We start from the raw sequence: 10538 nt of genomic DNA on the forward strand, positions 1-10538 counted from the left end.
CTCGGGAGGCGGAGGTTGCAGTGGGCAACATCGGGAGGCAGAGGTTGCAGTGAGATCGCGACACTGCACTCCAGCCTGGGCGACAGAGGGGGATTCCATCTCAAAAAAAAGAAAGTTATTTATTTTTATTTTATTACCTATATAAAATTATATATATAAATATTATAAAAATACATATTATAAATAACATAAAAATAGAATAAAAATAAATATTATAAAATATAAAAATAAGTATTATAAAAATTATAAAAATATTTTATATATATATATATTTTTAGATGGAGTCTCGCTCCGTCATCCAGGCTGGAGTGCAGTGGCGAGATCTCGGCTCACTGCAACCTCCGCTTCCCAGGTTCAAGCGATTCTCCTGCCTCAGCCTCCCAAGTAGCTGGGATTACAGTCATGCACCAGTACTCCCAGCTAATTTTTGTATTTTTAGTAGAGACGGGGTTTCACCATGTTGGACAGGTTGGTCTCAAACTCCTAACCTAGCTGACCTGCCTGCCTCGGCCTCCCAAAATGCTGGGATTACAGGCATGAGCCACAGAGCTCGACCTATATATATTTATATATAAATTAAAATATAAAAATAAAAAAACATATATATTATTAGAGAAAGAGACTTGCTCTGTTTCCCAGGCTGGAGTGCAGTGGTGCAATCATAGCTCATTTCAGCCTCGAATTCCTGAGACTCAAGGGATCCTCCCAGCTCAGCCACCTAAGTAGTGTAGTATAGGCATATGCCACCATGCCCAGGTAATTATTTTTTCTTTTTTCTTTTTTCTACCAACCCCTGCCTTTTTTTTTTTTTTTTTTTTTTTGAGACAGGGTCTTACTTTGTTGCCTAGGCTGGAGTGTGGTGGTGTAGTCCTAGCTCACTGCAGCCTTGACTTCCCAGGCTCAAGGGATCCTCCTGCCTTAGCCTCCCAAGTAGCTAGGACTACAGGCACATGCCACCATGCCCTGCTAATTTTTGTAGAGATGGGTCTCACTATGTTGCCCATGGTCTTTGTAATTTAATTATATATATAAATTAAAAATAATATTACACTTACACAAAACTTAGTAGCACTACTATAAAGGGAAAACCTTTATACCTTATCATAAATCAATACAGGCAAAAATATTAAAAAGGATAATTTTTAAAGTTACACAATCCCAGCTAGCTCCTGTTGCCTGCTATCTTAGATTCTCTAGAAGTCAAGCCAGGGCTTGAGTATAAGGTGGGGATTCTTGTGCAAGTGATTTACATGGGGGACTCCTGGTGAAGGAGGGAGGGAAACAGAAAGAGGCTAAGCAAAGGCGTGGGGCCAGCTGAAGCTCTGGAACAGGAATGGGACCAGAGTTGAACCACCTCAAGGCATAAGGGCTGGGCTTTTGTGCCTTGCATCAATCAGTCATTGCCGCATACTTCCCCTCGGGATGATGGTATAATCGCCCACCTATTTCCAGGTGAGGCAATTTCCAAAAGAAGGGTGTGGCTGTAAAGTGCTAGCTGCCAACATTCACAGCAGCTGGGAGGTGAATGTATCAACTAGGTGAAGGGGATTAGGCAGCACCAGCAGCATCTATTATGCCAGTACCAGCCAAAGGCTTTAACCTAAGGTTTTCTCACTTTTTTCTTTAGACAGGGTGTCACTCTGTCATCCAGGCTGGAATGTGCAGTGGTACAGTCATGGCTCACTGCAACCTCAAACTCCCAGGCTCAAGGGATCCTCCCGCCTCAGCCTCCCAAGTAGCTAAGACTACAAGCACACACCACTATGCCCAGCTAATTTTTTATTCTTTGTAGAGATGGGGTCATCACTATGATGCTCAGGCTGGTCTTGAACTCCTGGACTCAAGCAATCTTCCTGCATAGGCCTCCCAAAGTGCTGAGATTACAGGCATGAACCACCACACCTGTCTGGTTTGCTATCTTTTGGAGTTAAAAAGAAATGAGAAAACGTGGCCAGACACGGTTGCTCACGCCTGTAATCCCAGCACTTTGGGAGGCCGAGGCTGGTGGATCACTTGAGGTCAGGAGTTTGAGACCAGCCTGGCTAACATGGTGAAACCCCATCTCTACTAAAAGTACAAAAATTAGCTGGGAGTGGTGGTGCATGCCTGTAGTCCCAGCTACTTAGGAGGCTGAGGCAGGAGAATTGCTTGAACCCAGGAGGTGGAGGCTGCAGGTTGCTGTGAGCCTACATCACACCACTGCACTCCAGCCTGGGCAACAGAGCTCTGTCTCAAAAAGAAAAAAAAAAAAAAAGAAAGAAAAAAGAAATTAGAAAATGTTAGAGTGATGTTAAAGACAGGTTAGCACCAAATAGAGACTTTCTCCTTCATGTCATCAGATGATGGGAAAGAGAATTGAAAATGGACTAGCTTTCTTACTGATACACTGTTCCTTCATGCTCTGCCCGGTCTTTTTGCCAGCTCAGGTGGCCCAGTGCATCCCACACATTGGGAAACACTGCTGTAAGGCTTTCAATGGGATCCAGCCTGCCATGGCCCCCTCAGCTCCTCTCTGCAGTGCTTTCTTACTTCCCGGCCATTTCATCCAGCAGCCTCGTGTTACACAGATGGCCCACTGTTTGCTCCCAGCTTATTCCCTGCCTTTCCATTGTTCTGCTCTATATTGCAGGAAGCTGTGTTTCCCAGGTTCCCTTGCCAAGTGGCTTTCACATAGCTTTGTGTGTTGGGAGAAACTGGTACAAGACCAGAGTACGGTGGAGTGAGATGTGGGGATCAACCATTTCCCCCCTCTTGCTCTGCACCTTCCACAGTGGCTGTGTATCATCTACGGTTCCAAGCCCTTCTGTGGCTCTGACTCCTGACAGACAACCCTCACCTCCATGGGGCGAGCTCTCACGGGCAGCCCTGCCATGGTTCTAGCTGCTGCCACCAACACTGGCTTCTGGGCATCACCTCCTCAACCTTGGAATAAGAAGCTTCCTGCTGGTGCTAACCTGTGTTCCTCACTATCCCCTGTTCAGCTTTTCATCCTTCCATCATCTATGTAAGCAATTCCTTGTGTTAAACTCCCTCTGTTGAAAGACCTAGAGTAGTTTCTTAATTCTGACACAGAGAAGCAGCAAGACAGCAGTGAGCTAACCAAGGGTTTACAAAGTCATCAATGAGAAGTTCTGCATCAACCAATCCATTGCTAAGGTCATTTGGCTATGAAAGTCACCCAAGGCCAAGACCTCAGCTTTTCCCGCTTGAAAATCCTTGAATATAGAAGGAGTTGGAGGAGGAGGAGTAATAAACTATTCCTCCAAAAATCCAGATGTGTGTTAATAGTCCCAGCCTTGGCCCTGCACCTCCCCTTCTCCCTCGTCTCGGCAATTCCTGACTTGATTAGTTACCAGGACTAATGCCTTTCTGCTGGCTTATCAGGAAAAAAAAAAAAAAGTTTTCTAATACAAAAAATTAGCTGAGTGTGGTGGTGCATGCCTATAATCCCAGCTACTCTGGAGGCTGAGGCATGAGAATTGCTTGAACCTGGAAGGTGGAGGTTGCAGTGAGCCGAGATTGTGCCATTGCCCTCCAGCCTGGGCGACAGAGTGAGACTGTCTCAAAAAACAAAAGGGGGGCGGTTCTTACCTGTCCTGTGGGGCCTCTCATGAACAATCAGGATATAAAGAACCAGAGAGAAAGAGAGAGAGATCACAATGGGGCTTAATTTGGAGCCACTTAAATAGATGGTTTTATGAAACCTAATTCCCTCTGTGATTTCTAAGTGTGCCACTGAGAATTTTAAGACTTGCACACAGCTACTGCTTTCCACTGCAGGCGGGAATTGCCCTCCAGGCGGGAGAGCCAGAGAGGGATGCAATCAGTCCCAGGAGGTTAAGGCCAAGGCCAGGACTCCAGTGCTTTGCCTAGGACTTTGTTGTCATTTTCTCCTTGGAAATGGGCCATGATTAGAGAGGGCCAGAAAGGAGCTCTGCTCTGGGGAGGTGAGCCAAGCAGCAGATCAGCCTCATACTGGTGCAGCCACAAGTGCCAGGGAGCAACACTTTGTGTTAGATGTCCTGAGACTTTTCATCAATGCCCTTGCTGGATGGGACTGATCCCGGGCCAGGCACACATGAGGGCCTCCCAGAAGGCAGAAGTCTTCCCATTTGTGACATTAGATCTTTAAAAAGCAAAAAAGCTGGGCGCGGTGGCTCGTGCCTGTAATCCCAGCACTTTGGGGAGCCGAGGCAGGTGGATTACTTGAGGTCAGGAGTTTGAGACTAGCCTGGCCAACATAGTGAAACTGCGTCTCTAATAAAAATACAAAAATTAGCCTGGCGTGGTGGCATGTGCCTGTAATCTCAGCTACTCAGGAGGCTGAAGCAGGAGAATCGCTTAAACCCAGGAGGTAGAGGTTGCAGTGAGCAGAGATCGCACGACTGCACTCTAGCCTGGGTGACAGAGTGAGACTCCATCTCAAACAAAACAAAACAAAACAAAATTAATACTTTGTAGATCTGTTACTTATGTAGGTTTTACCCACAGTCTGGGCAAGGGCAGCTTGGTGACTGTGGATTCACAGTCATGCCAGCACCTCCCCCTTCCTGGGTCCCAGGTTTCCATCAGGGGCACTCCTGGCAGGGGGCAGCTGGAAATTGCCCCAAACAAGACTCGCCAAACAGCAAGATGGGTGGCAAGGGTCCAGGAACAGGTTTTGGCAACACAGAGGGAAACACATACTAAGTGAGTTTATTTTTGGTTTTTCCATCTTTAATTGAGTATTTACTTCATGTCAGGCACTGGGCTAGGCACCTCCCATGCCTTGGCTCATCTAATCAACACAGCAACCCAGGAGTCAGGTGCTATTTTAAATTGCTGTTTTGCAGAGGAGGTGCACCAAGGCTCAGAGATGTAAAGTCACATGCCAAGGTCACACAGCTGCCTGGGTCCCCTGTTGCAAGAGCAGTGTCTAAACTCCTCAGCCTGGGAGGCAAAATAAACACCTGGAGAGACAAGGGTCAGTCACTGAGAGGCAGAGGGAAGTTTCAGCTTGGGGATGGTGGAAACGTGCTGACGTGAAAATTGGGCCAAAATAGGCACACAAAGGAGCCAGCTAGGGGTTTGCTCTGCAAAACCAATGATCAGTGTTCTTGGAAGCCATGTTCCTGCTTCACCTGAAGGCTCTGCCTGGTGTTATCTTTCTTCACATTGACTCTGTCCCAGGAACCCTTTATTTCTTGCTTACCACAGACAGGATGGAGCAACTGCTCTGTACTAGAGCTTCCTAAGGGCTGCAGGAAACACAGATATTGACAGCACAGGATCTCTGCTCTCAAGAAACCCACAGGGTAAAAGGAAGAGGGACATTTATCCAAATAGAAATGACCAAGCCATGCCTAAGGAGAAGAGTGAGCAAACCGTCAGAGACACAGAAAGGAGGGCTATCAGGCAAGACTTCTCAGAGGAGGTGGTCTTTGAGTTGGACCCAGAAATGGACCGGGGTTGCAATGGTTGGATTGAGAGGAAAGGCTAGTCCAGGCTGAGGAAATAGGTACAGAGGAGGAAAGGGTAGGAAATGGTTAGGACAGGGGAGGAGTCAGATGTGGCTGGAGTGTGAGCTGTTGGGCTAGAATAGGATAAGATGAGTCTGGAAAGGTAATTTGGACCAGATTATAAAAGCTCTTGACTGAAGAGGCGATATTCCCCCAGCAAGAGAAACACGTGATATAAGCTCTTCATGAATGAGAACCTCGGCTCTTACATCAACACATATCCTCAGAACACTGCTGCAGGACAGGGATCAGGCTCCTAATTTTACACAGGAGGAAACCAAAGTTTGTAGCAATTCTTACTCTACACTTCCTTCCTCCTCCACCATTAAAGAGGTCTTTCTTGGAGGCCTCCTCTGTTTTCTTGAGGACAACCTAATCCAACCACAGGGTCCTTGTGGCTAAATAAAATCATCATTTCCCCAAGAGAAAGGCTACTCCGAGAAGCATGGGGAAGGGAACAGGGCACAAGACAGGGAGGAAAGAAACCTGGGTTCAGTCTGGACTCTGTCAACAGCCTGTGACCTTAGGGAAGTCACTTTCTCTCTGGGTCTTGGTTTCCTCATCTGTAAAGTGAGGAATTGAAGTGAATACTTGCCAACTCTCAGAGTCTGTGCATAATTAAATGAGGCCCGGGTGTAGAGGGAGAGAAGGGAAGGAGCGTGCCTTCATTTTTTGGTATTTTTGAGTGTGTCCTGGACACTATGCCTCATGCAAAGGACAGGGACATAGGAAAGAATATGGCTCCCTAAGAAGGAGAAAGACAAGTGAAATGACAGAAACAGAGGCATTGAAAACAGCAGAGATCAAAGTTAGGCTGGAGGTCAGGGAGGGCCTCGCGGAACTGGAGCGTGAGCAGCCTGTGAAGGAAGGACAGGAACTCACTGCCTGGTGATCAGGATGGCCAGGGCCTTCCAGGCAAGGGAGCTGTGTGGACAACGCAAGGAAGGAGGCAACTGCGTGTGTGTTCAGGCAGGTGCAAATATGGATTGGTAGTGGGGTACAGAGGACCCTGGAGAAACAGACTGGGCTGGAGAGGTCAACCAGGCCTCGTGGCCAGGGAGAAGTTCTGACCCGGGGGTCTGATCAATAACTGATGGCAGGCTGATTAGAGGACCTCCCACCCCCTAAGAGGCTCCCTGTCCCCCTGTGCAGTTCTCACCTCCCCACCAAGGCAGAAAGACTCAGCACAGCTGCCTCTTATGTGCAGGCTGGAGGAGAAGAGCAGGGCTCCAGGTGGGAGTCACAGAGGCCCTTGGTTGGTGCAAAATTGAGGAAACTAGGACACCTGCTCTCTGCCTGCCAGAACTCTATAAACTGCAGCCTGAGTGTGCACAGCATTAAAACTGTGATTTCAGGCCGGGCACAGTGGCGCATGCCTGTAATCCCAGCACTTTGGGAGGCCGAGGTGGGTGGATCACTTGAGGCCAGGAGTTCAAGACCAGCCTGGGCAACATGGCAAAACCCTGTCTCTACTAAAACTGCAAAAACTAGCCGGTCATGGTGGCACATGCCTGTAATCCCAGCTACTTGGGAGTCCGAGGCATGAGAAGCACTTGAACCTGGGAGGTAGAGGTTGCAGTGAGCCGAGATGGTGCCACTGCATTCCAGCCTGGGCAACAGAGTAAGACTCTGTCTCAAAAAAACAAAAGCAACTATCATCTGAGCCAAAGATAATGCAAAATCCGGCAGCATGGATTCAGGACTCAGGGCTCTATCCCAGGGCGCATCTCTCCAGGCCAGGAGTAAGCATTCAATAAATATTTTAACTTTTTATTTACTCTTTATTTTATTTATTTGTTTATTTTTGTAGGGAACAGGGCCTCGCTATGTTGTCCAGACTGGTCTTGAACTCCTGGCCTCAAGTGATCCTCCTGTTTCGGCCTCTCAAAGCGCTGGGATTACAGGGATCAGCCACTGCCCCTATGCCAAAATGTTAACTTCTTTACATATTAATGCCCCATCCCCAGAGCCAATAAGATTACCAGCTTCATGAGGGCAAAGACTGTCTCTGCCACCTTTGTAGCCCTCTTAACTGTTGGCCTCCTGCTTTGAAGTTCCGCAGAACTGAGTTGTGTGCCAAGCTGGGCTGCTTCCTGCTATGTGACCTGACAAGCCACTCATCCTCTCTGACTCTGGAGAACAGGGATGATCAAGCCCAGGCCAGAGTGTTGGAAGGATCTTTGAGTGACTCCCACTCCCCTGCACTCCACTGAGGCAGCAATTGTGACTATCGTTACTGTGATCTCTAAGTGGATGAGGAAGTAGACCTTGGGTAAGACTTCCCCTTTCTGGGTTTCCAGTTTATTCAGCTGTAAACAAAGGTGCTCGACTTGTCTTTGGTTCCACTTGGAATATCTCTGTGACCAGAAGAGATGTTCCAAGATCTTCTTGCAAGAGGAGTCTCCTGGCTGCTGGCTTCCCAAGAAGCACCCTTGCCCTAGGATCCATGGAAGTGATAAGAAACATGGTGGTCCTAAGTTCTTAGACTCTTAGAGCAAAAAGTTCATGAATCCTTCCACGGATGGGCTTTAGGGGTGGCCCAGGAGCCTCCTAAACTGGGTGCAAAATGTTATGAGTACGTTTAATAGGGAGAAGGCCCTATTAATTGCCATTTTAATTCACAAAATCTGTCTACTCTCCTAAAGGGTCCTTGAAGGTGTGCACTGAATCTCCAGGACTCAGCCTAGTGTATATTTTTGTGGAGTGAAATAAATGAACATTTGTGAGCTGACATCCTGCTTCAGCTGTGTGTTTTGTCCAAGGTATGAAAAAGACCTGAATTTAAGGTGACGTCTGTTAATTCCATGGCAAACCTCGTTCAACAGACAAAATTACAACAAATTTAGTTTAAAGATCTTAATTGGCTTTTATTTGTGATTCCAGAATCAGGCAACACTTATTTCATAAGACAGATGAGTACTCTGATAAGCTGAGCAGAGGAGCTTGGTTTTATTTTATTTATTTATTTTTATTTTTATTTTTTTTGAGATGGAGTCTCACTCTGTCTCTTAGGCTGGAGTGCAGTGGCGCCATCTCAGCTCACTGCAACCTCCACTTCCCGGGTTCAAGCGATTCTCCTGCCTCAGACTCCCGAGTAGCTGGAATTAGAGGCATGCACCACCACGCCCAGCTAGTAGAGATGGGGTTTCACCACATTACCCAGGATGATCTTGAACATCTGACCTCAGGTAATCCGGCCACCTCGGCCTCCCAAAGTGCTGGGATTACAGGTGTGAGCCACTGCACCTGGCCCAGAACTTGGTCTTATAAACAGAGGCGCTGAGGGAAGCAGAAAGAGAAAACAGAAAGTGAATAGGTCGTTTCAAAGCCACTTTTCTTGTAAAGGTTAAAGCAGAGGGGACTTTTTTTTATCATGCCAGCTAAAACCAGACTGTTTGGGGATTTGGCTATTATTGCTCTCTCTCTGTCCTGATTTCTTGGAAGGTCAGATAAACAACTTACTTTCAGTTTGGTGGTGTGGAACTTCACATGAGTGACTCCATTCTTGTTTGGTCTGTTGAACCTGGTGCTGGAGTTCAGTCCAAACCAATGGCCTCCTAAAAATCTTATTTCATACCCCAATAATTTTTAGATTACAACATCCTACTGTTTATCAAATTTTATGCAGGTTCCTATACTCCTCTGTATTCCCCTTGCCTCATAATGTCTACAAATGCTGATGAGTATAAACTGCTTAAAGCATAAAATATATTAAAAAATAATTTTGTTGGGACATCTTTAAGACTTTCCTAGCACCATTGAAAGTTGTTGGTGCTTCCCCCATGGTACTGAAAAACTGAGATTTAGAAATACCATTGCCTACTTTAGGAAATATAGTTTAAGGGAAAATGTGGGTTATAGCCTGTGTCCTAGAAACATTTCAAAGCCAAAAGGTCTTTTAGACATTCTGTGGGTCTTGGTGACATGGTTTGGTAGCCAGGGCAAAGAGGTGCTCTGGCCTCAAAACATCAGAAGGCCCTTCTCAGCACTGCTTGACTATATCATACAATGTAGCACTTGTTTATTGTCTTGTATTATTTTTATTTTTATTTTTTTTAGCTTCCTTCCACCCTGGTCAATTGTATTTTTTTAAGGTCTGTATTATTAAAATAATAGATGCACAAGGTAATAAATTATTATTATTATTTTGAGACAGAGTCTTGCTCTGTGCCCAGGCTGGATGGAGTGCAGTGGTGCGATCTCGGCTCACTGCAACCTCTGCCTCCCAGGTTCAAGCGATTCTTCTGCCTCAGCCACCTGACTACAGGTGCACACCACCATGTCCAGCTTCACTTTTGTATTTTTAGTAGAGACGGGGTTTTGCCATGTTGCCCAGCCTGGTCTCAAACTCCTGAGCTCAGGCAATCAGCCAGCCTCAGCCTCCCAAAGTGCTAGGATTACAGGTGTGAGCCACTGCACCTGGCCTACATGGTAATAAATTAAATAGCTCAGCATTAGTGATGACAACAGTCTTCCATCCCATGCCTCCCAATGTCAGAAGTCATCTTTTTCACCACTAGAAATCTGAGAATCTGAGTCCTTTTTTTTTTTTTTTTTGAGATGAGGTCTCTCTATGTTGCCCAGGCTGGTCTTGAACTCCTGGGCTCAAGTGATCCTCCTGCCTCAGCCTCCCAAAGTGCTGGGATTGCAGGCATGAGCCACTGCACCCAGCTTAGGATCTGAATTCTTTTTTTTTTTTTTTTTTTTTTTGAGATGGAGTCTGACTGTATTGCCCAGGCTGAAGTGCAGTGGCGCCATCTCAGCTCACTGCAACCTCTGCCTCCCAGGTTCAAGTGATTCTCCTGCCTCAGCCTCCCAAGTAGCTGGGATTACAGGCATGTGCCACCATGCCCAGCTAATTTTTGTATTTTTAGTAGAGACGGTATTTTGTCATGTTGGCCAGGCTGGTCTTGACCTCCTAACCTCGGGTAATCCTCCTGCCTCAGCCTCCCAAAGTGCTGGGATTACAGGTGTGAGCCACTGCACCTGGCCTGGATTTGAATTCTTTAGGTGACTAATTCCACCTTGGAATACATCTAT

The 10538-nt window shown here is 46.6% G+C and overlaps 1 long non-coding RNA gene across 1 annotated transcript; it reads left to right on the forward strand.

The window, feature by feature from the left end:
- The first annotated feature begins 370 nt into the window (after window positions 1–370).
- LOC129457715 (uncharacterized) lies at window positions 371–8229 on the forward strand. The gene is made up of 4 exons (XR_008649356.1): window positions 371–468; window positions 2772–3004; window positions 7553–7770; window positions 8144–8229. It is a non-coding gene; the product is annotated as an uncharacterized lncRNA (long non-coding RNA).
- The last annotated feature ends 2309 nt before the right edge of the window (window positions 8230–10538 follow it).

The sequence above is a fragment of the Symphalangus syndactylus genome, chromosome 11 (assembly GCF_028878055.3).
Source record: "Symphalangus syndactylus isolate Jambi chromosome 11, NHGRI_mSymSyn1-v2.1_pri, whole genome shotgun sequence".
NCBI lineage: Eukaryota > Metazoa > Chordata > Mammalia > Primates > Hylobatidae > Symphalangus > Symphalangus syndactylus.